We start from the raw sequence: 24,591 nt of genomic DNA, 5'->3' as shown, positions 1-24,591 counted from the left end.
GATCTGATCGCTGTTTGGGGAGAGGAATCCGTGCTATCAGAACTCCGTTCCAGTTTTCGAAATGCCAAAACCTTTCTGAAAATCTCCCAGGGCATGAAGGACAGAGGCCATAACAGGGACCCGAAGCAGTGCCGCGTGAAACTGAAGGAGCTGAGGCAAGCCTACCAGAAAACCAGAGAGGCGAACGGCCGCTCTGGGTCAGAGCCCCAAACATGCCGCTTCTATGATGAGCTGCATGCCATTTTAGGGGGTTCAGCCACCACTACCCCAGCCGTGTTGTTTGACTCCTTCAATGGAGATGGAGGCAATACAGAAGTAGGTTTTGGGGACGAAGAAGATGATGAGGAGGAGGTTGTAGATAGCTCACAGCAAGCAAGCGGAGAAACCGGTTTTCCCGACAGCCAGGAACTGTTTCTCACCCTAGACCTGGAGCCAGTACCCCCCGAACCCACCCAAGGCTGCCTCCTGGACTCAGCAGGCGGAGAAGGGACCTCTGGTGAGTGTACCTTTTAAAATGCTATACATGGTTTAAAAGCAAGCATGTGAAAGGATTACTTTGCCCTGGCATTTGCGGTTCTGCCTTTGCAAAAGGTTTCTGGGGAGGGCAGCCTTATTTCGTCCTTCATGGTAGGACACTTTACCACTCCAGGCCAGCAACACGTACTGGGGAATCACTGTAGAACAAAGCATTGCAGTGTATGTTTGCTGGCATTCAACCAAAATCCGTTCACGCGGTGGGAGGAGGCAAAATGCGACCTTGTAACGAAAGCACATGTGCTATGTATGTAATGTTAACTTTCAAGGTTTACCCTGAAAGAGTGTAGCCACTGTTTTATAAAATGTGTCTTTTTAAATACCGCTGTCCCTTTTTTTTTCTCCACCAGCTGCATGTGTTTCAATGATCACAGGATCTTCTCCTTCCCAGAGGCTAGTGAAGCTTAGAAAGAAAAAAAAACGCACTCGCGATGAAATGTTCTCCGAGCTCATGCTGTCCTCCCACACTGACAGAGCACAGACGAATGCGTGGAGGCAAATAATGTCAGAGTGCAGGAAAGCACAAAATGACCGGGAGGAGAGGTGGAGGGCTGAAGAGAGTAAGTGGCGGGCTGAAGAGAGTAAGTGGCGGGCTGAAGACAGGGCTGAAGCTCAAAGGTGGCGGCAGCGTGATGAGAGGAGGCAGGATTCAATGCTGAGGCTGCTGCAGGACCAAACCAGTATGCTCCAGTGTATGGTTGAGCTGCAGCAAAGGCAGCTGGAGCACAGACTGCCACTGCAGCCCCTCTGTAACCAACCGCCCTCCTCCCCAAGTTCCATAGCCTCCACACCCAGACGCCCAAGAACACGGTGGGGAGGCCTCCGGCCAACCAGCCACTCCCCCACAGAGGATTGCCCAAAAAAAAGAAGGCTGTCATTCAATAAATTTTAAAGTTGTAAACTTTTAAAGTGCTGTGCTTAAAGTGCTGTGTGGCATTTTCCTTCCCTCCTCCACCACCCCTCCTGGGATACCTTGGTAGTCATCCCCCTATTTGTGTGATGAATGAATAACGAATGCATGACTGTGAAGCAGCAATGACTTTATTGGCTCTGCAAGCAATGATTAAAGGGAGGAGGGGAGGGTGGTTAGCTTACAGGGAAGTAGAGTGAACCAAGGGGCGGGGGGGTTCATCAAGGAGAAACAAACAGAACTTTTACACCGTAGCCTGGCCAGTCATGAAACTGTTTTTCAAAGCTTCTCTGATGCGTACCGCGCCCTCCTGTGCTCTTCTAACCGCCCTGGTGTCTGGCTGCGCGTAACCAGCAGCCAGGCGATTTGCCTCAACCTCCCACCCCGCCATAAACGTCTCCCCCTTACTCTCACAGATATTGTGGAGCACACAGCAAGCAGTAATAACAGTGGGAATATTGGTTTCGCTGAGGTCTAAGCGAGTCAATAAACTGCGCCAGCGCGCCTTTAAACGTCCAAATGCACATTCTACCACCATTCTGCACTTGCTCAGCCTGTAGTTGAACAGCTCCTGACCACTGTCCAGGCTGCCTGTGTACGGCTTCATGAGCCATGGCATTAAGGGGTAGGCTGGGTCCCCAAGGATACATATAGGCATTTCAACATCCCCAACAGTTATTTTCTGGTCTGGGAATAAAGTCCCTTCCTGCAGCTTTTGAAACAGACCAGAGTTCCTGAAGATGCGAGCATCATGCACCTTTCCCGGCCATCCCACGTTGATGTTGGTGAAACGTCCCTTGTGATCCACCAGAGCTTGCAGCACTATTGAAAAGTACCCCTTGCGGTTTATGTACTCGGCGGCTTGGTGCTCCGGTGCCAAGATAGGGATATGGGTTCCATCTATAGCCCCACCACAGTTAGGGAATCCCATTGCAGCAAAGCCATCCACTATGACCTGCACATTTCCCAGGGTCACTACCCTTGATATCAGCAGATCTTTGATTGCGTGGGCTACTTGCATCACAGCAGCCCCCACAGTAGATTTGCCCACTCCAAATTGATTCCCAACTGACCGGTAGCTGTCTGGCGTTGCAAGCTTCCACAGGGCTATCGCCACTCGCTTCTCAACTGTGAGGGCTGCTCTCATCTTGGTATTCATGCGCTTCAGGACAGGGGAAAGCAAGTCACAAAGTTCCATGAAAGTGCCCTTACGCATGCGAAAGTTTCGTAGCCACTGGGAATCGTCCCAGACCTGCAACACTATGCGGTCCCACCAGTCTGTGCTTGTTTCCCGAGCCCAGAATCGGCGTTCCACAGCATGAACCTGCCCCATTAGCACCATGATGCATGCATTGGCAGGGCCCATGCTTTCAGAGAAATCTGTGTCCATGTCCTGATCACTCACGGGACCGCGCTGACGTCGCCTCCTCGCCCGGTATCGCGTTGCCAGGTTCTGGTGCTGCATATACTGCTGAATAATGCGTGTGGTGGTTAATGTGCTCCTAATTGCCAAAGTGAGCTGAGCGGGCTCCATGCTTGCCGTGGTATGGCGTCCGCACAGAAAAAAGGCGCGGAACGATTGTCTGCCGTTGCTCTGACGGAGGGAGGGGCGACTGACGACACGGCTTACAGGGTTGGCTTCAGGGAGCTAAAATCAACAAAGGGGGTGCCTGTACATCAAGGAGTATTTCAGGCAGGACTGCACGGAGGGTTCCAATAAGAAATGGTGCACCTAAGTTATCGTTGTTATTGGAACAAGGAGGTTAGCCTGGCCTCTGATTGATACATGGCTAGATTTACCTCGCTGCACCTTCTCTGTGAGTGACTGCAGTGTGACCTAGAGGAATGAGTCCCCTAGACAGGGGAGGAGGCAAATGAGTACAAAACAAATCTGGTCTATTTCTTGTTTTGACCCACTCCATCTATCTTTTACATCTTTGGCTGGCAGCAGACGGTGCAGAAGGACTGCATGCCATCCACATCTCATGGCTGCTTGGCAGAAGATGGTACAGTACGCCTGCTAGCCATCCCCATCTCTTGCCTGCCTGGCAGAAGATGGTGCAATACGACTGCTAGCAATCCTCATCTCTTGCCTGCCTGGCAGAAGATGGTACAGTACGACTGCTAGCAGTCCGTATCGCCTGCCTGCTCACCATAAGATGGTTCAATAGGACTGACTGCAGGACTAAAGAGAATGACCTGGTCAAGTCACTCCAAATTTAGTCCCTGCGCCCATGTCTGCCCAGGCGCTCCCAGCCGACGCGGCCAGGAGCACCTCGGACACGATGAGGACGACTACCAGTCGTATTGCACCGTCTGCTGCCAGAAGGCAAGGGGTTGCTGCTACTGTGCAGCAAAGCCGTACCGCGTCTGCCAGCACCCAGGAGACATAGGGTGACGGTTACCTGAGCGGGCTCCATGCTTGCTGTGGTATGGCGTCTGCACAGGTAACTCAGGAAAAAAGGCGCGAAATGATTGTCTGCCCTTGCTTTCACGGAGGGAGGGAGGGAACGGGGGCCTGACGACACGTACCCAGAACCACCCGCGACAATGTTTTAGCCCCATCAGAGCGCTCCATTGTGACTGCTCTGGACAGCACTCTCAGATGCCCGATTGTTTGCCATTGCTCTGACGCTGGGAGGGGCGCTTACAGGGTTGGCTTCAGGGAGCTAAAATCAACAAAGGGGGTGGCTTTACATCAAGGAGTATTTCAGGCAGGACTTCACAGAGGGTTCCAATAAGAAATGGTGCACCTAAGTTATTGTCCTTATTGGAGCAAGAAGGTTAGCCTGGCCTCTGATTGATACATGGCTAGATTTACCTCGCTGCACCTTGACTGCAGTGTGATCTAGAAGAATGAGTCCCCTAGACAGGGGAGGGGGGGGAAGCAAATGAGTACAAAACAAATCTGGTCTATTTCTTGTTTTGACCCACTCCATCTATCTTTTACATCTTTGGCTGGCAGCAGACGGACTGCATGCCATCCACATCTCATGACTGCTCGGCAGAAGATGGTACAGCACGACTGCTAGCAGTCCGTATCGCCTGCCCGCTCACCATAAGACGGTTCAATAGGACTGACTGCAGGACTAAAGAGAATGACCTGGTCAAGTCACTCCAAATTTAGTCCCTGTGCCCATGTCTGCCCAGGCGCTCCTGATCGACCTCACAGAGGCGACCAGGAGCACCTCAGACATGACGATGACGGCTACCAGTCGTACTGTACCGTCTGCTGCCACAAGGCAAGGGGTTGCTGCTACTGTGTAGCAATGCCGTACCGCGTCTGCCAGCACCCAGGAGACATAGGGTGACGGTTACCTGAGCGGGCTCCATGCTTGCCATGGTATGGCGTCTGCACAGGTAACTCAGGAAAAAAGGCGCGAAATGATTGTCTGCCCTTGCTTTCACGGGGGGAGGGAGGGAACGGGAGGCTGACGATATGTACCCAGAACCACCCGCGACAATGTTTTAGCCCCATCAGGCATTGGGATCTCAACCCAGAATTCCAATGGGCAGCGGAGACTGCGGGAACTGTGGGATAGCTACCCACAGTGCAACGCTCCGGAAGTCGACGCTTGCCTCGGTACTGTGGAAGCGCTCCGCCGAGTTAATGCACTTAATGCACTTAGAGCATTTACTGTGGGGACACACACACTCGAATTTATAAAACCGATTTCTAAAAAACCGACTTCTATAAATTCGACCTTATTCCGTAGTGTAGACATACCCTAGGGAGGTGGTGGAATCTCCTTCCTTAGAAGTTTTTAAGGTCAGGCTTGACAAAGCCCTGGCTGGGATGATTTAATTGGGGATTGGTCCTGCTTTGTGCAGGGGGTTGGACTAGATGACCTCCTGAAGTCCCTTCCAACCCTGATATTCTATGAAAGAATTCTTCACTCAACCTAGCTACCACCTTCAGTGTAGACAGCAACTCCCCTCAGCATAATTGCTGTCTACACTGAAGCATTTTAAGTGTAGACAAGCCCTCAGAGATCTCTTCAGACAGCTCCTTGAGTATTCTAGGATATATTTCATCAGGCCCTGGTGACTTGAGGACATTTAACTTGTCTAAGTAATTTTTAACTTGTTCTTTTCCTATTTTAGCCTCAGATACTATCCTATTTACACTGCAGTTCATTATGTTAGTCATCCAATCATGACCAACTTTTCTGGTGAAAACTGAAACAAAAGGTGTTTAATACTTTGGCCATTGCTGCATTTTCTGCTATTGTCTTTCCCTCCTCACGGAGTATTGGGCCTACCTTGTCCTTGGTCTTCCTCTTGCTTCTAATGTATTTGTAGAATGTTTTCTTGTTATCCTTTATGTCCCTCGCTAGTTTAATCTCGTTTTGTGCCTTGACCTTTCTAATTTTGTCCCTACATGCTTGTGGTTCTTTTTTTACATATAAATTTGTCCTTCGTAACTTCTCCTAGTTTCTACTTTTTGTCTGACTTTTTTGAGTTTTAGGTCATTGAAGATCTTCTGGTTAAGCCAGGGTCGTCTCTTACCCTACACATTGGGATAGTTGCTCTTATGCTCTTAATGAAAACTGCAAACTCTCTTTAAAAAACCTGCAAACTCTCCTGAACTTTTTTCCTGTAGATTTGCTCTCCTGCCAATTCCCGGAGTTTGCTAAAGTTGGCCTTCTTGAAGTCCATTGTCTTTATTCTGCTCTTTTGCCTCTATCATTCCTTAGAATCATGAACTCTGTCATTTCCTGATCAGTTTCACCCAAGCTGCCTTCCACCTTCAAATTCTGAATCGGTTCCTCCCAATCTGTCAGCATCAAATCTAGAACAGCCTGTCCTCCAGTTGCTTTCTCCGCCTTGTGCAATAAAAAGTTGTCTCCAGTTTATTCAAAAAAGTTGCTGGATAATCTGTGCCCTGCTGTATTATTTTCCCAGCAGATGTCTGGGTAGCTGAAGTCCACCACCACCACCACCAAGTCCTGTGCTTTGGATTATTTTGTTAGCTGTTTGAAAAAAGCCTCGTTCACCTCTCCGTCCTGGTTTGGTGGTCTGCAGTAGACCCCCTACCATGACAGCACCCTTGGTTTTTTATCCTTTTTATCCTTACCCAGAGACATTCAATAGGTCTGCCTCCCACTTCTCTCTCAACCTCAGTGCAAGTGTAAACATCTTTGATACACAAGGCAACACCTCTTCCCTTTTTTTCCCCTGCCTGTCCTGCTTGAACAAGCTGTATCCTTCCATACCAATATTCCAGTCATGTTCCACCAAGTTTCTGTGATGCCTATTGTGTCATAATTGTGATTATTCACTAGTATTTCTCGTTCTTCCTGTCTATTCCCCATACTTCTTGCCTTAGTATACAGACATTAGATTAACCCTCTTGTCTCACCTTTTGTCCCTGCTGTGATTGCCCATGACCTCCCCCCACTCACCCCCGATCCCAACCCTTCACCCAGGTCTCCATGTTTTAGACTTACCCAAGTGATGGTGTTTCCCCCATTTTGCTCAGAAGACGCTGCCCCAGTCTAGCAGAGCTCCCTCCTATCAGGAAGGTCTTCCTGATGCAGCCCACATTTACCTTCCCTTGACTCTGTTCTCCTGCCCCATGTCTTCAGCTTGGTTCAGGTGCCTTCTCCTTCAATGTTCACTGAACAGCACAGAACATTGATAAAGGGCCAGATTCTGCTATGCAGGCCCTCACACACTTTTCAGAATACCATCCTTCATTGAAAACCAATGGGACTACTTGAGAGGTAAGGTCCTATTCAGTGTGTGTGTAAGGGGATTGGACCTAGGTCCAAAGAAAACACAAGCTGGAGATGAACTGGAGCTGCCAAGTATGGACTTCCCAAAGCTCCGGGGGTGGGGGTTGGATCTGAGGGACTCAGGAGGGGAATCTGCATGTCTAGTGCAGGCAATGGAGACATAGATGAAGAAGGCCATAAGGACTGGAGTGTGTCCTAGATTAAGGCCAGAAGGGACCACTATGCCCATTTAGTTGGACTCCCTGCACAACACAGGCCAAAAACCCCATCCACTAACTTCTGCATCAGCCCTATAACTTCTGGTTGAGCAACAGTGTCTCTTGTTGAAAAGATATCCAGTCCTGATTTAAAGACTACAGGTGATGGAGGATCCATCACATCCCTTGGTACATTGTTCCAATGGATAATTACACTCACTGTTAAGTGTGCACCTTATTTATGGTTGGAGTTTGTCTATCAGGTCACCATGTCTATGTGCAAATCCAGTTCTCTGATTAGTGAGAAGGGCCCAGATCCACAAAAGGTCCTAATTCCCATTCAGATCAGTGGGAGTTGGCAGGCTCCTTGGTGGATCTGGGGCAAGGTGCGATTGCTCTTTTGGCTGAGTGGCTTAAATTTGGGAAGTGGGTTATAGACTGTAACAAACTTATGGCAGTCTAGGAACCTGGTGATTATCATCAGGTCCACTTCATGGTGACAGCAGAGACAGAACTCATTCCATCCTGCTTCCCAACCTGAAGTAAAGGAAAATCTCCATTACTTGGCAGTACAAGGCCAAGCAAGACACAGTTCTGATTCCATCCAGTAGAGGACAGCAGTTTGCACACACGCTAACCAACTCCTTGACAATGTATTTGGAAATCAACAAGCCACAAGCCAGCACAATACAATGGCGATTTAAGGGAATATTTTCACTTCTAATGAAAGAAAGGGGAATTTGTAACCAAGGAGGTGTGGTAATAAAAGATTATTATAATAATAACCCGTAGACTGCAGCGAATTAAAACTGTTCTCCAGAATTAGAAGCTGTCAGTAATTATAGCTTAGCTCAGCAATGATGCTATTTAAATGTAATGTGTTTAAAGTGCAGTTGATAGAAATAACTCGATTGTGCAATTACAGGGCCCAGAGGGGCTGTTCTGTCTATCTAGGTAACTAGACCACGCTCTGCACGGTGGTATCTGTGGGTCTTTCTTAGGGAATTGGCATAGCATAATTATTAATCGTGTTCATTTGCTTAGCATTGACAGTATGCTTGGGCATTGTACGCAACACCAGAACAAAGGAATAGAGACAGTCCATGCCCCAAAATGATTTTGCTCTAGAAGACACAGAGAAGAGGATTTATCTTTTTACCATGCTTCATATAATTATTACTGTAGGTTTCCGTCTCATGAACATCGCAGTGACTCTGAATGGAGAGGCAGTGTGGTCCAGTGGTTAAAGTGCTAGTCTGGGTTATGAGGGAACTGGGTTCAATTCTGTGCTGTTATGGATTCTCTTGGGTGTCAATGGGAGTTAGGCACCTAAATACCTTTTTAAAATCTGTGCCTCAGTTCTCCACCTGTAAAATGGGGGTAATGGACCTGCCCTGGGTGTTGGGGGGGATATAGACATTAAAGATTGTGTTTGGATCAGGTGCTATGATAATGGAGGCTGCCACAGGGTGACTGGCCCCTTTAAGGGGAGAAGGGGCCAGCCACAACTAGGCCATAATTAATTTGCAGCTTCCCAGCCCGAAAGCATGGGGCTAAGGCAGGTCAGGTGACAGGTTAATGGGCACCAGGATCTTATAAAAGGAGTGAGAGTGAGTGGGCTGGCTTCTGAGCCAGGGTCTGTAGGAGGCTGAGTACCTCAGGGGCCCAGTGCTCTTTACCGAATGAAGGAATGGAGCCCAGAAGGGGCTGAGAATGGGGTACTCCTGTAGGACCAGCCTGGGGGCCAAGAGCTTTACCCCAGAGCCAGAAAGACTCACAGGTAGTCCCGAAAGGAGCTGGGAACAGGTCCTAGAGAGCGGGCTGAAGAAAAGCTGCTGAAGGGTAGAAGGACCTTTTTGTTTGTAGGGACTTTTTGAGTCAGACTTTTGCTACCCCAGAAGGCGTTCTGTTTGTTTGCACAGACTGGGGTGTGGAGAGTGGAGGAGACCCACCTCAGGGAAGGAAACTGGGGCAGGCATTTCTGTCAGCACCTTGCCTGGCCAGCAGGGGGTGTGGCTGTGTCAGGGGGCTATGTAAATACCTCCGATAACTCTGGTATTGTGCCTTGAAGGGGTGTTGGGTGCACGTGGCATTGAAGCACACCTGCAGCTGGTTGGGGGACCTTTGCGGGCAGCTTCCTCTTCTGCAAAGAAACAGAGGCCTTCCATTTCCAGGGCTGCCTGGAGCACCTTCCACACGTGCTGAATTATTCTTTTCCCAGTCTGACATCGTTCAAATCTGTGTGGTTCATCCCCTTTAGCTGGAGAGGAGCCTGAATGCAACCCACAGCTCAGAACCCCCTTGGGAACAGCAGGATCTCACCTGCCCTGGGAGAGCCTGGATCCTCTTGGAGCTGGGCTTCCCGGGGCTTCCCTAAAGGCAGGTGCAGTGTGAATGTAACACATCCTAACACAGTATGCTGCATCCCACTCAAGTGGCTCATCCACTTGAGGATAACAGCCAAGCTCTCTTGTATAAGGTCGCCCAGCAGTATGGCATTGGGGGGGCTGCTGGTCATTCCTTTAACTCAGAAGTAAAGGTCGGGCTACAGGGCCAAAGGTCCCAGGCTGAAATCTTTTAACCGTGCAGAGGAGCCAGATGGGGATTCGTTACACAAAGCAGTGGGAAGGCCCTGTACAAGATAGTGCAGTCCCAGGCTCTGTTCAATTACATACACTTCCCTGCTGGGCATGAGGGAAAACTATCCAGAGGAGCCCAGCCGGCCATCGTGCTCCATCCCCTTGCAGTCTACCCCTCCAGGTGCCATGATCTCCCAAGAGAGGTGCTCTGCGTGGGCAGAGAGAAGAGGGAGCAGGCCATAGAGCTGGGGTTCCTTCCACAGGGGCAGGATCCCCCATCCCTCCCTTCTAACCTGTCCCCTAACCATCTCCCACTGAGGCTGGTGGAAAGACTCCCGTTGACTTCTGTTTCCACGGGAGCTGGATTGGGCCCAGATGGAGGAAAACCAGGAGTGTGGTCAAGGCCAGGGCTGGGGGCCAGGAAATATGGCTTCTGTTCCTGGCTCTAACACTGAGTGACTGTGTGACCTTGGGCAAGTCATCTCTCTCTTTCCTCTTCAGTTTCCCCAGCTAGAAGAAGTGAGATAATAAATAACCCAGCCCTCGCTCCTGAGGGGGCTGGGCATTTTCACTTCTTCCTGGCTGGAGGGTGCTCTTTGGATGGAGGACACTAATATAATTCAGCTTGTAACCTTCCCGTGCACTTTCCATTTTTAAACTGATACCAAGACAAATGCAGTCAGAACAACGGTCTGCCCATGCTGCCGCCTCCTTCTGCCCAGGTCAGAGCATGTCCCCTCCTTCTTTGGATTTTCCTGATTGTTTTACTTTGCTCTATTGCATGGTGGGGGACTAAAACCATTTCACTCTCTGCACATTAGCTATGCCTTTCCACAGAAAATGTCATCAGCTGGCAAACCCGTCCGTTATGATCCGGGGAGCTGCTGCCGTCACACTGAACTACTCCAGTGAGAGATCCCAGCAGTTGGAGTCCTGCTAAAAGAAGCTCTTCAAGGCTCTGGCAGGTGTGTTCAGAAAGGGCCTCTGGAGCAAACTTTTGGGTGGGAAGGAGGAGGATTAAAGTCTCCTATTTCTACGCGTGTATTTCCTAGCTCACTGGCAGCAATACCTGTCCTGCAAGCCCTGATCCTTGGGTAGCCACGAACGCTTCATCGGTTTGGGTTTTGTCACAGGCGCTGTGTGGCAGAACCAAAACTCCGCGAGCTGATTCTTCCTCCTGGCAGGAGCTCTGCGGGAAGCACAGTTCAGCTTCTTGCCTCCTCGTGTCTGACCTGACTTGTCGGGCTGAATCGGGCCTGTGAGGTGGACGTGCCTGTCACAGGGAATGAGGGAGCAGAAAGTTTCACATCTCCAAGATTCAGCATTAGTGCTGCAGGGGCCTCCGTTATTCCATTCGGCTGCCAGTACCAACTTTCACTTAGGGCGGGAACTGAGCTCCACCCTTCAGGACAGCGCCGAGTTCGGATAAGAGCTCTTCTGACGCTCAAGGATTCTAGGGCCTGGGGGAGCGGCTGGTTCACTGAACCCTGTTTCCCTTCATAGAATGGGGGGCCATGGAAGGAATTCAGCTGAAAGCAGCTTGACTTAATGCCAAGAATACAGGTTTCACACCCTATGTGAAGTAAAAACTCTTATGCTCCTCCGGTTGGAGTACGAGCACCAGGGTATATCCCCACTGGTGTCAAGGGGACCAGGATTAGCTGCTTGGAATGTTCAAAAGATTTTAAGGTGCTGGAACAGGGGTGGGCAAACTTTTTGGCCCGCGGGCCACATCGGGGTTGCGAAACTGTATGAAGGGCCGGGTAGGGAAGGCTGTGCTTCCCCAAACAGCTTTGCCTCCACCCCCTATCCTCCCCCTCCCACTTCCTGCCCCCAGACTGCCCCCCTCAGAACCCCTGACCCCTCCAACCCCCCCACTGCTCCTTGTCCCCTGACCGCCCCTCCTGGGATCCCCCACCCCCAGGACCCTCACCCCCTATCCAACCCACACTGTTCCCAGTCCCCTGACCGCGCCCCCCCCCCACCCCCCCCAGAACCTCCACCCCATTCAACCGCCCCCTGTCCCCTGACTTCCCCCTGGGACCTCCTGCCCCTTATCCAACCCCCTTACCATGCCACTCAGAGCAGCAGGAGCTCGCAGCCCTGCCGCCTGGCTGAAGCCAGCCATGCCGCCGCGCTGCCCAGCAGGAGCAGCGGGCCAGAGCGCTAGCGGTGTGGCGAGCTGAGGCTGGGGGGGAGGGCGGTCAGCAAGGGAGGGGCCAGGGGCTAGCCTCCCCGGCCGGGAGCTCAAGGGCCATGCAGGATGGTTCCACAGGCCGGATGTGGCCCAGGGGCCATAGTTTGCCCACCTCTGTGCTAGAGGCCCAAATGGCCTTGCAGTTCTCACACTCTTTTCCACCACTACTAAAGTTTCTCCAGGCCTGGACCCTCAGTGCCACCGCAGTGTCTTCACTGGACTGGTACGGGTGTAAAGGATTGCAACGTAGTGGGTCTGCCGATGCTGTGCAAGGCAGACTAAAATCCAGTAGCTGTGTTAGTTCGGCAGGAGCCTAAAGCTGTACGGTCATGTTTTGACCCTCTCATAAACACATCTGACTCCTGGATAGGCACAGGGAGTAGATCTGCTGAGTAAGAAAGGACTGTTTTAATACCGTCACTCTTCCAAGTACAACCACACTTCAAGCATTGCTTTTTTTCACACACCACACGGTTGCCCTGTGGAACTCATTGCCACATGATGGCATTGAGCCAATAATGTATTGTATAATCATTAATTGTACATCACTGGGCTTTTTATATGTATGATTAGTAGCTGAAAGCCCAGGCTGTCACACAGGTGTAATTTGTAAAATTGTGTGTTTAAAAAAAAAAAAAAGCTGAAAATGGTCGAGACCTTAAAAATTGGACAATAACAGGCCGTGAATCCCATTGATGGCTGAACCTGGTGATATTCTGAACAAAAATTGCTGTCGGCCATGCTTGTATCTGTTTCCCTCGCTTCACACTGACTCAGGCTGCAGAGTGGTGCTTGGGGTTATTGCGGGTGGGTTGTGCTGGAAGGGTTGTGTGGATTGCTGTGGGTGGCAAATGAAGGGTGTGTGCTGCGATACAGGGCTATACTTGTCTCAGGTTATTGTGTGTCCTGGTTGTGTTGTTGGGTGGGCAGTTGTGTTGGTTTGTGTCTCGGCAGGCTGTGCTGAGAGATTTGTGTGGGTGGCAGTTGGGCCAAATAATCCATCATTTGTGCAGTCTAAAACTATAACAGGGTTCAAAAAAGAACTAGATAAGTTCATGGACGATAGGTCCATCAATGGCTATTAGCCAGGATGAGCAGGGACGCAACCTCATGCTCCTGGAATCCCTAGCCTCTGACTACCAGAAGCTGGGACACGAGGACAGGGGATGGATCACTCGATGACTGCCTTTTCTGTTTACTCCCTCTGAAGCACCTGGCATTGGCCACTGTTGAAAGACTGGATACTGGGCTAGACAGACCATTGGGCTGACCCAGTCTGGCTGTTCTTATGTCTCCCTCATACAATGAATAAATTGTTGCATGCAAATTGGTTGACTTACCTCTGCTATCACAATGATCTTAGGCTCTTGGTATGGCACAGATACATGCCTAAGTATAGCTGTACACTGTACGGGTGTAATTCACAAACTCAGAATTGCTGAGAATTTAAAAACTGGCCAGTGAAACCCAGTGATCGTCACCCTGGTGCTGTTGTGAACAAACAGAGCTCCTCTACCACGCCTGTCGCTGCTTCCGTGGATTCACATTGTCTCTACAGACAATCTAGGCTTCAGAGCAGTACACAGATTGTGACAATTCTGGAATCATCTCCTATACATGAGAACCGCCAGAGTTATGATAGCAAAGATCTCAGAAACACCCAAACACAAATCCCACGGTTTGGGAAGGATACCCTCATGCTGTAATTAACAAGTCAGGAAGAGACTTTCTCAGGTGGCAATTGGTTTGATAAGTTCCTATTGTAGGGTTTCTTGCACCTTCCTCTGACACATCTGGTACTGGCTACAGCCAGGAGACCGGATTCTGGACAAGGCGGACCTCTGATCTGATCTGGTGAGTTGCCACACTGCTAATGTGCTTCTTACTCTGCAAGGAACAAATACAGACAGTCCTTGCCTCAAAAAGCTCACCATCTAGAAGACACTGTCAATAGGCAGGACACAGTGAGAGAACTAGAGGGTGGCATCATCTTAGAGTATTTGAGATCAGATTCCTCTAGTCTTTGGGCAATTGGACTGACATGGGTTAGTGCTTGTGGGCTCACAAGAGAGAGTTCTTAAGGGAGAGTATGAATGAGAAGAGACCCAAGCAACTATGATGTTCCCAAGGGAGATTAAGAGGAGAAATCCGCATGCACTCGGAGAATTTTTACCTGGGTGGTAAGTCCTCAAAGGCTCCATATGCAATGATTTTCTGACATAGCCTCTAGGGCAGCTTAATATTCGACTTCTTTGAAAATTTCCCAAATTCAATTTTTCAGCTACATTTTTCATCAACATTTCGAATTTTGCCCAAATCTAACCATCATTTTTGGGGGAAGGGGGAAATTGGAATTTTTTTTAGAAAGGGGTTGAAATTTGTTTTACACTTTGACAAATTTCATCCAAATTTTGACTCAAAAGAAAAGTTTATGGAACTTGCAGAATCTTCCTCCCCTCCCCCGCCCCCCCCCCCCCCCCCGCTCCCTTTTTATACCTTTTGTCTCCGGGCTGGCAATTCTGGATGGTGGCTGGAGAGAATCCATTCACAGCAGGAGGCTGGGTGCCTCCTGGGGGGAATAAAGGTGGCACAGCAGATGAAAATCAGAGACATCAACATGATGGATCCCAAATCCCTTCTAACTGCGGGGCAGTTTGGCTCCGAACATCATAGCTCCAGCTCAGGTTCATCCCTCGACTAAGCTGTAGTCCAGCCACCGGTCCAGTATCTGTCAGCACAGTCAGACGTCTACCAGACACGTTACAGTTCGTCATCAGGCTCCCAGTCTGACACGTCTGTACAGGACCTTGGACTCAAATGCTAGCACGAGACGAATCCAGGTCATATGGAATCAGACTTCTGTTTAAGGAATGCAAGAACAGAGCATGCAATAGTCCAGAAAGCAAGCTGGGTTTCCAGTGGGCCTGTGCTGAGTGATAGCATCAGGACGGCACAAAACTCAGTGGCTTTGCCTGCTTTTGATTGAAGACCAGGCCCAACTCGGTGATTTGAGGGGAGCTAGTTCCACAGTGTGAATTCATTTCTATCGCTGAGGTTCAGTAGTTAATACCTGAAAAATCTAGGTCTTTGCAGGGAGCGACGGACTCTGAGAAACAAGCACTGTCTGCATGGTACTGACTCCTCACACAAGCTGTCGGCAGCTTGTCTCTGTCTTTGGCTGCTGCATGCAAGTGCCTGGCACGTCAGAGCAGGTTGCTGCCTTTCACTGAAAGCCCAGAAGAGTATCTGACACAATTTCAGATGAACACTCCTCGCCATGGAGGCAGCAACGTGTTTCAAACTACTCTGAGCGCCACTCACCGGGGTCACGCTCCCTCCTAGGCACTAACGAGTCAGGCAGTGTGCTGGGCTACTAAAATATGTCTGTGCAAATGAGGAGGTTAATTACCTTGCATGGATGCTTCACCTCCGCCCCCGTCCCACCACCCTTCTCCCAGCTGGGGAGTCTCGAGTGACGCAGAAAACTTTGGGGGGAAGAGGACACATCAGGAATCCGGGCCATAAGTGAAATTCATTGTTTCCAACTGGAAAGTCATGATGGACGGGAAGAGGCTAATGATCACACCAATAAAATAGATGCAGAGTTAGGAATCAGACCTAGGTTTTATTCCCTGCCTTGGTGCTACAGAGACATGGGATGGGTGAACCTGCTTCTTTATATGATTGAAAACTGAGTTAACGTTTTAAAATGATGGTCCCTTTGTAGTGCCCGTCTGTCCAGGTCAGTTGGAATTGGCTGTCCACGCCAGGGAGCTTGAGCCTTGGAGCTCCCAGGATTCACCCTTGAAGTGGAGGTGGCAAAATGCCATGAGCACGTCTGTTCCCATGGGGTCTGAACTGATCAGGTGTCAACAGCCCGTAGATCCCCATCCAGCCAAGCGCTTAAGCACCCGCTTAACTCTAAGCACGAGTCATGCCCTGGAAGTCAAACGTGTGTAAGTGCCTTGCTGGATCGGGGTCTTTACTCCCACTGAAGTCAATGCAGGAGGTGCTCACAACCTCATAATATTAGGCCCCCTCTCCTCCCCGGCATGGCATTTACAGCCTGTCTGCAAATTTCTAGCCTACTCTGTTATCCAGTGGGCCAACTTACTGGCCAGGTCATCTTCTAAACTCACTCCAGGGGAGGAATTTTAGTCCCTTTCTGAAGGGATGGGCTTACGTCCCAAAACAGGTAAACCTGGCCCCTTTCCCCCCACCCACGGCGCTCCTGGGCATCTCTCCGTCTCCGCTGAGCTTCAGGGGACCTGCACCTATGCAGTGATTCCTGGCCTCACACGCGTCACTTGCGGTGGCAGCTGATTAGTCACCAGTGGGGCTGTACAAGCCCGCCGGGGACCCTGGGTGTGTACTCGAGTGGCTAGCCCATGCTGCTGCAGCTTCACTGCTATTGTGAGTCGAGCCTGCTTGATCAAAGCTAGCCCACATGTCTCCAGTCTCACCTCTGACTGCAGTGCAGACACGGTCCCTGTCCCAAAGAGTTGACAGTGTGAGGGATAAGCCCCATGCACCTGGACCCTGATCCAACAAGCACTTAAATACGGACTTCTCTGGATGCATGTAAGTGGCCTCGTTGACATTGGTGGGACTCGTCATGCTAAGTGCTTTGCTGGCCCTGTTGAGGCTTGTGGGCTGCAGTGGGAGAGACGGACGCGCAGCGTCTGTCAGGCTAAAGCCTCGTTTAAACTAGGCGTGAACACATGATCGGACATGCAACGATAGCTCAGGAGGGCTGTGGAGAGATGGTAGGAAATGTTCCCTGAAGAATTAAGTATTCAAGAGGGGTCTCTCAGTGCAGAGAGCGTGTACTTGGGAGACAAGAAGTGGGAAGCTGTTCTAGGCAGGATGGAAGATCAGAAGCCAGGAGTGCATAAGAGAGAGGTAAAGCTTCAAACATCCCCTGTTTCCAGGACCTTTATAGAGAGCTCGTCTCTTCCTGCTACAGACAGGGCCAGGCTGCAGTACTGGGGTCTGGGTGTGAACTTTCCCAAAGTTTGGATGTGGAATCCAGGATGGTGTTGCAGGGTGTGTGACAGCCAAAGCCTCGGAGCATTGGGATCTCCAAGTCAGCAATGTAAAAGTAATTTACCGCCTGCCGCTGCATGAAAATGAAATCTGTCACGCTTGGCTTGACCTGTTGGCTGAATCATCATTATGTGGGGAACATTTGTTTGCACTGTGTAAAAACAAGTGTGTGTGTGTGGGGGGGGGGGTGGCGTGCAAAGATACTGCATGTGAAGCGTGTTACAGGATCCAGTGGCTGAAAGTTGAAGCTAGACACATTCAGGCTGGAAATAAGGGCTACATTTTTAAGATTACTGAGAGTAATTAACCATTGGAACAAATTTACTAAGGGCCATGTTGGATTCTCCATCACAGACAATTTTCAGATCAAGTTTGTGTGTTTCTAAACGCTCCCGCTCTAGGAATTACATTGGGGCAGATCTCTGGCCTGTGCTAAACAGGTGGCCAGAATGGATGATCACAATAGTCTCTTCTGGCCTTGGACTCTATAAATCTGCACAGGAGCCAGCAAACAGAGCTGTAAACATGGGAGTTTGAGTGGGAGTTTGCAAGGGGAGTTTGTATTGCAGTGCTTGTTTGGGGTTTGTTTTGCTGTGGGGAGTGGTGGTTTGGTTTGGTTTGTGTTTCCCAGATGAACAGGATTTAGGTGGGAAGGCTATGACAGACCAGAGGCAGCAGCGGGAGTTACCCAAGTAGTGGAAGACACAAGGAAAATGACTGGATGTGGAAACTGCAGTATGTACATGATCCTGGAGGGGGGACCTGGAAAGAGTTTCGTTGGCATGAAGTGCCGCCTGATAGAGCTGATGGAAGAGAAGATCCGAGGACTGGAGATGCAGGTGGAAAGTCTGGTTGAGCTTAGAAGGGGGTTCGAGCGGATTATGGAGCTAAGACATGAGGCGGCTGAAGGGAAAAGCTCAGACTTGCAGATGGAAGTAGGACTGAAGAACTCTGAGGGGAGACTGCTGGGTGAAGAAAATGGACAGTGGAAGCATGTGACTAAGAGAACCAGGCAGAGGAAAAGATGGGCTAGTGAAGGAGAAATAGAGCTCAAGAACAGGTTTTCAGAGTTGGAAAATGAAAGAGGGGCTCAGCAGGTGGTCACTGAAGGTGGAAGGGCAAGGAAGAAGAGAAGAGTGGCAAATCCTATAGGAAAAGGGGAAGAGTCAATGGAGACTACACCAAATATGAGCCCCAGGAGGATACAGGATGGGTTGACAAGGATTACAAGGGAGAATAGGAATGGAAAGAACTTGCAGCCAGAGGGAACAGGGGATAGACCGGAGAATCACACCATCACCAGGAAAAGGCAGGTCTACGTGATCGGGGACTCCTTACTGAAAAGAATGGACAGGCCTGTAACCAGAGCTGATCCAGAGAATAGAAGGGTATGCTGTCTTCCAGGTGCTAAGATACGGGATGTGGACTTGAGGTTGAAGAGGATCCTAAAGAGAGTGGGAAAGAATCCACTGATCGTCCTTCATGTGGGAACAAATGATACCGGTAGATTCTCACTGGAACGTATCAAGGGAGACTATGCCAGGCTGGGGAAGATGCTTAAGGAAATCGAGGCTCAGGTGATCTTCAGTCAGATTCTGCCTGTTCCTAGAGAAGGGCAACAAAGGAGTGACAAGACTATGACTATCAACAGATGGCTCAGGCAGTGGTGCTATAAGGAGGGCTTTGGGAGACATTTATGGACAGAGGATAGTTCTCTTGGGATGGACTTCATCTGAGTAGGGAAGGAAATAGACTTCTCGGATGGAGGCTGGCACAACTGATTAAGAGAGCTTTAAACTAGGAATCTGGGGGAGATGGTTGGGAGATGTCCAGGTAATTGCCACGCCAGATTTTAACATTGAGAGGGAAGAAAACCAAGTAAGAAAGGATACAGCCGTGGGTAGGAGAATGGACATAAGGAGGAAGGGCAGTGTGGATACCAGTCTAATAGGTCATACTGGCTTTAGAATGTCCGTGCCTAATCAGGTAAAGAATGTGAGCTAGTCCAAACAGCAAAAATTAAGATATTTGTACACCAATGCGAGGAGCCTAGGTAACAAAATGGAGGAGCTAGAGCTACTGGTGCAGGAAGTAAAACCAGCTATTATAGGGATAACAGAAACATGGTGGAATAGTCGTCATGACTGGACTACAGCTATTGAAGGGTATGTGCTGTTTAGGAAAGACCGAAATAAAGGTAAAGGTGGTGGAGTAGCATTGTATATCAAGGATGAGGTAGAATGTCTTATCCATTCCATCTCTTCTTATTTCGTTACAGAGTCCGTCTGGGCAAAAATCACATTGTGGAAGAAAACTACTAGAAAACTATCCCTCCCCTGGGATAGTACTTGGGGTGCGCTATAGACGGCCGGGATCTAATTTGGATATGGATAGAGCCCTCTTTAATGTTTTTAATGAAGTAAATGGAAACTGCGTGATCATGGGAGACTTTAACTTCCCAGATATAGACTGGAGGACAAGTGCTAGTAATAAAAATAGGGCTCAGATTTTCCTAGATGCGATAGCTGATGGATTCCTTCATCAAGTAGTTGCTGAACCGACTAGAGGGGATGCCATTTTAGATTTGGTTTTGGTGAGTAGTGAGGACCCCATAGAAGAAACGGTTGTAGGGACAACGACAACCTTGGTTCAAGTGATCATGAGCTAATTCAGTTCAAACTGAATGGAAGGATAAATAAAAATAAATCTGCGACTAGGGTTTTTGATTTCAAAAGGAGTGACTTTCAAAAATTAAGGAAATTAGTGAGGGAAATAGATTGGATTGAAGAATTTATGGATCTAAAGGCAGAGGAGGCCTGGGATTATTTTAAATCAAAGCTGCAGAAGCTATCGGACACCTGCATCCCAAGAAAGGGGAAAAAATTCATAGACAGGAGTTGTAGACAAAGCTGGATGAGCAAGCATCTCAGAGAGGTGATTAAGAAAAAGCAGAAAGCATACAGGGAGTGGAAGAAGGGAGGGATCAGCAACGAAAGCTACCGTATTGAGGTCAGAACATGTAGGGATAAAGTGAGACAAGCTAAAAGTCAAGTAGAGTTGGACCTTGCAAAGGGAATTAAAACCAATAGTGAAAGGTTCTATAGCCATATTAATAAGAAGAAAACAAAGAAAGAAGAAGTGGGACCACTAAAGACTGAGGATGGAGTGGAGGTTAAGGATAATCTAGGCATGGCCCAATATCTAAACAAATACTTTGCCTCAGTCTTTAATGAGGCTAATGAGGATCTTAGGGAAAATAGTAGCATGACAAATGGGAATGAGGATATGGAGATAGATATTACCATATCTGAGGTAGAAGCAAAACTTGAACAGCTTAATGGGACTAAATCGGGGGGCCCAGATAATCTTCATCCGAGAATATTAAAGGAATTGGCACATGAAATTGCAAGCCCATTGGCAAGAATTTTTAATGAATCTGTAAACTCAGGGGTTGTACAGTATGACTGGAGAACTGCTAACATAGTTCCTATTTTTAAGAAAGGGAAAAAACATGATCTGGGTAACTACAGGCCTGTTAGTTTGACATATGTAGTATGCAAGGTCTTGGAAAAAATTTTGAAGGAGAAAGTAGTTAAGAACATTGAGGTCAATGGTAAATGGGACAAAATACAACATGGTTTTACAAAAGGTAGATCGTGCCAAACCAACCTGATCTCCTTCTTTGAGAAAGTAACAGATTTTTTAGACAGAGGAAACGCAGTGGATCTAATTTACCTAGATTTCAGTAAGGCGTTTGATATGGTGCCACATGGGGAATTATTAGTTAAATTGGAAAAGATGGGGATCAATAGGAAAATTGAAAGGTGGATAAGGAATTGGTTAAAGGAGAGACTACAGCGATCATACTATAAGGTGAACTGTCAGGCTGGAGGGAGGTTACCAGTGGAGTTCCTCAGGGATCGGTTTTGGGACCAATCTTATTTAATCTTTTTATTACTGACCTTGGTGCTAATAAAGTTTGCGGATGACATAAAGCTGGGAGATATTGCCAATTTAGAGAAGGACAGGGATATCATACAGGAGGATCTGGATGACCTTGTAAACTGGAGTAATAGTAATAGGATGAAATTTAATAGTGAGAAGTGTAAGGCCATGCATTTAGGAATTAATAACTAAAATTTTAGTTATAAACTGGGGACATATCAATTAGAAGTAACGGAGGAGGAGAAGGACCTTGGAGTATTAGTCATCCTGTGGTCAACCATGAGCCGCCAATGTGATATGGCCGTGAGGTCTTGGGATGCATCAGGCAAGGTATTTTCAGTAGAGATAAGGAGGTGTTTAGTACCGTTATATAAGGCACTGGTGAGACCTCATCTAGAATACTGTGTTCAGTTCTGGTCTCCCATGTTTAAGAAGGATGAATTCAAACTGGAACAGGTACAGAGAAGGGCTACTAGGATGATCCAAGGAATGGAAAACCTGTCTTATGAAAGGAGACTCAAGGATCTTGGCTTGTTTAGCCTAACCAAAAGAAGGCTGAGGGGAGATATGATTGCTCTCTATAAATATATCAGAGGGATAAATACCAGAGAGGGAGAGGAATTATTTAAGCTCAGTACCAATGTGAACACAACAACAAATGGATATAAACTGGCCATCAAGAAGTTTAGACTTGAAATTAGACGAAGCTTTCTAACCATCAGAGGAGTGAAGTTCTGGAACAGCCTTCCAAGGGAAGCAGTGGGGGCAAAAGACCTGTCTGGCTTCAAGATTAAACTCAATAAGTTTATGGAGGAGATTGTATGATGGGATCACATGATTTTGGCAATTCATTGATCTTTAACTATTCATGGTAAATAGGCCCAATGGCCTGTTATGGAATGTTAGGTGGGGTGGGATCTGAGTTACTACGGAGAATTCTGTCCAGGGTATCTGGATGGTGAATCTTGCCCACATGCTCAGATTTCAGCTGATCACCATGTTTGGGGTAGGGAAGGAATTTTCCTCCAGGGCAGGTTGGAAGAGGCCCTGGGGTTTTTTTGCCTTCCTCTGTAGCATGGGACACGAGTCTCTTGCTGGAGGATTCTCTGCACCTTGAAGTCTTTAAACCATGATTTGAGGACTTCAGTAGCTCAGACAAAGGTGAGAGGTTTATTGCAGGAGTGGGTGGGTGAGATTCTGTGGCCTGCATTGTGCAGGAGGTCAGACTAGATGACCATAATGGTCCCTTCTGACCTTAATATCTATGAGTCTATCAGTCTATGTGGCTGCCTGGACGTCTCCTTTCTCAAACTCTGCTCAGCAAGGTTAAACCAAACTGAACAGGTTCCCAAAGGCAACAGGGCAGGGGGAAAGAAATACACTATGTTGTTTGAAGAAAAGGAGTACTTGTGGCAACCTGCAAGCATCTCCTGGCACAGAGTCCTGGGAAATCTATTCCAGCCAGCACGCAGGTCCGTGCCGCTGGAAAGGGAGCGTTTCTGTACAAGTCAGCACTAATGGGAAGCTGGGTCATCTTGTTGAAAGTGGCCCCAGAAGTGTGTGTCACACAGTGGGCTTGGCGATGGGGGTGGGAATGGGGCTGGAGTGAACACAGCTCAGATGATTGGGATCTTGTCTGTCCCTAGGTTACTAATTCAAAGATGGTCTGGATTAGACTCATTAGCTTTTCTGCCTTACACTACTGCTGGCTCTCGGTCTACCTTTTGACACTTATATAGAGCACTGGTCACCGCAGTACACAAGGCCTGGAAAGCCTTCGAATTAGTTGACCATGGTCGGTAGTTCCAGCAACTGAATAGGTTGTTTCAGGCATAGGCGCCGACTCCGTGGGTGCTCCAGGACTCAAGCACCCCCAGAAAAAAACTAGAAGGTGCTCATCAGCCACAGCTGTTGGGCAAGGCCACTGATCAGCTGTTGGGCAGCTGGCGGGAGGCACTCGAGGGAGGACAGAGAGCAGCGAGCAACACGTGGGAGGGGACCTTGGGGAAGGGGGTAGAGCAGGGGCGGGAAGAGGTGGAGCGAGGGCGGGGCCTTGGGGGAAGGGGCAGAACAGGGGTGGGGCCTTGGGACGGAGCACCCATCTGGGAAAAATACCTGTGGCTTCAGGTACTCTCCAAAGTATTTGTTTTTGTTTCTGCATTTCTCGCATCACCTGGGCTCTTTACTTTACAGTGTCCGTAGAAGCATATTCCATTGTTCACCAGGATATTCTAACCTGGAGTCTGACTCCTTCAGTACATCTTTCCAATTCCTTCGTCCATTAGACAGTTGCACTGCTTAGGATTGAGGGGTGGGATTCACGCAGGTATTCAGGCACGTGACTCCTGGGAATGAGGTGCCTAAATACCTGTGTGACTCACGCCCTTGGAGTATTTCTTTTGGGCACCTGTTCTAGCAATGGTCATTGGCTTCAAATTGCACCAGTCTCCCAGGAAAGGGGGGGGCTTTGCTCTCCTGTTTTTCCATATCTGTTTCTGAGTTAGTTGCAAGTGGCCATCTTGTTTTAGACACCTAAGGAGTGGATGTCAATGGAATTACTCTGCATTGACTTGGTCTAAGAGAGCAGAATTTTGGCTCCTCCTTTGCACCTGCTCCTAAGTAATCATGAAGGTGTTCCAGATTGGTCTTGTGGGCTTGTATTTCTTTATAGCCAAATAGGGACCCTGATTAATCTCCTTTGCTTTGCTGATTGTGTTTTTGACAATTCATTCTGCTGGCTCTTTCCACACTGGGAATGTGGAGTCAGCAGGCCCGCTGCAATACTTGGCCATGAAATGCTCAGCACAGGAGAGGGGTAGGGGCATCAAGGAGTTGTTTCTGCCTCCCTGAATCATTGGTTGCTCCACCTCCAGCCCAGGTGTAAGTTACAGCAGGCTAGGGAATGAAGCCAGTTAAAGGACCAGTGCTACAGCTAGGTGGGTTCTGTTCCAGGGTGTATTTGAATAAGGAAGGGGAGGTGGCTTGGGCTCATATGAAAACATTTTCTCCAAAAATCCATGTGTAGTTTCAATCATCTAAACTAACTGGAGGGTGTTGGCATCTGCTCGCAAAAGGGGGAGAAAATGCAGCTCAACAACTAAAGGATTTGCTCGTGAGTTATTTGCTCGTCTAGCATTTCTGGCACTGCTGGGGATGTCATGATTTTTTAGCCCATTGTGATCAAAACACATGACACCCTGCACAATTCAGTACCGGATCAGCAACCTGAGTGTTTACACCAGGCCGGTAAATATTTTCCTCTCTCTGCATAATTCCACACTCCTAGGTTTCCTTCAAGAATGAGACAGACATTAATTTTCTCCAGGCTGGATGGAATCACAGTTTTGTTTTGTTTTTCTAGGTTAAGAACGACATTATCAACAACCACGAACTAATCACAAACAGACCAGCAACAGTAAGCTAGCTCGATTTCTCTCTTAGCCTC

General features: G+C 48.7%; 1 long non-coding RNA gene across 2 annotated transcripts in view; it reads right to left on the bottom strand.

Annotated features, from left to right (window-relative positions):
- Positions 1–15,320, bottom strand: part of LOC125635122 (uncharacterized) — a 33,381-nt gene extending 18,061 nt beyond the window's left edge. For both annotated transcript variants that reach the window (XR_007356153.2, XR_012668246.1), the window contains exon 1: positions 14,652–15,320. This is a non-coding gene — a long non-coding RNA (uncharacterized LOC125635122). The remainder of the gene's footprint in view (positions 1–14,651) is intronic.
- Positions 15,321–24,591: the final 9,271 nt, after the last annotated feature.

The sequence above is a fragment of the Caretta caretta genome, chromosome 4 (assembly GCF_965140235.1).
Source record: "Caretta caretta isolate rCarCar2 chromosome 4, rCarCar1.hap1, whole genome shotgun sequence".
NCBI lineage: Eukaryota > Metazoa > Chordata > Testudines > Cheloniidae > Caretta > Caretta caretta.
The sequence above is the reverse complement of the archived record's forward strand: the minus strand, read 5'-3'. Positions and strand labels throughout refer to the sequence as shown.